Here is a 1,112-nt window from a genome sequence, read left to right as displayed (position 1 = left end):
TTCGTCGGGATGCTCGACTCGAACTCTGTCCAAACTCTACGTTTCTGAAAACAGAACGTCGGGCACCTAAATGACGTAATAGGTTAGCTAGTTTGACGAACAATCAACTTGGATCTCTACAACGACATTAAAGTTAGGTTTTCTTACCCAAATCGTAACCGAAAGAGATTCGGTAGCGCGATGGGGAGGCGATTCGGTGCGTGGAATCGTGGGAGAGGATTCCTGCAACGATCTCCCAAGATCTTTCTTCTCTCTTTTCTCTTCTTTTCTCTCCTCTCTCACTCGGCGTTTGATGAAATTCGTATATGAGAGAGGTGGGGTGAAATAAGGGCTATTTATAAGCACAGAAGTGATGCAAATGGCCCCAGGGCCACTATATACATAGGTTATACCCATTGGGCAGCTGTTCTTGACAAACGGGGTTCATAGGGAGGTCCACTACTGACCTACATCATACGATACGTTTCCTGACAATGGATCTATGCCAGTACATGATTTCGGTGCGATCAGATAAGCCGATCGACCGTGGAGGACCTATGTCAGATCAACGGTCATACCTACTCAATCGGGGCCATGTTATACGGATATGTGCAGGAAAATTTCCTTTCCTTATGGGTGAAGTTTGGTTAGAAACTGACGGTCTGAAATTCTTAATTTCACGTAAGAGTGAATGGCCCAATTCACTTAAGTTTTGGTTCATTTTCTAAAGGTATTCACGTTTCTCAAACACTTTACTCATGGCTTATGTCGTAAATTTCTGGATACTATCTAGGCTTGATTCCCACGTTGGTTGTCAAGCCCAGTCGGACGGACATAGTCCTATAGTTTTGTGGTCATCGGACCCTCGACGTGCGGTCTAGGTCCGATACGAGGTTTCAATGTACTCCCGAGAGTGACAAGCTCTTGGGATTTCTCCTAGGTCTTTAAGTGACGCTGAGTCAGTGGTATTAATGGTTTTAGGCCTTCCCATTTATGAAAATGGTGGCCGAAGCTTAATCCACTGATTATTTAGTTTAGTACTTAACTAAATTTCACCTAAATTACGACAGGATACGGTCCTTAGGTGGCTCTACTTGAGGTGGTACTTAGGTCCTTATATGGATTTTTTCGAG

Source organism: Magnolia sinica, chromosome 14 (assembly GCF_029962835.1).
Source record: "Magnolia sinica isolate HGM2019 chromosome 14, MsV1, whole genome shotgun sequence".
Classification (NCBI taxonomy): domain Eukaryota; kingdom Viridiplantae; phylum Streptophyta; class Magnoliopsida; order Magnoliales; family Magnoliaceae; genus Magnolia; species Magnolia sinica.
This window is presented reverse-complemented; position numbering follows the sequence as displayed.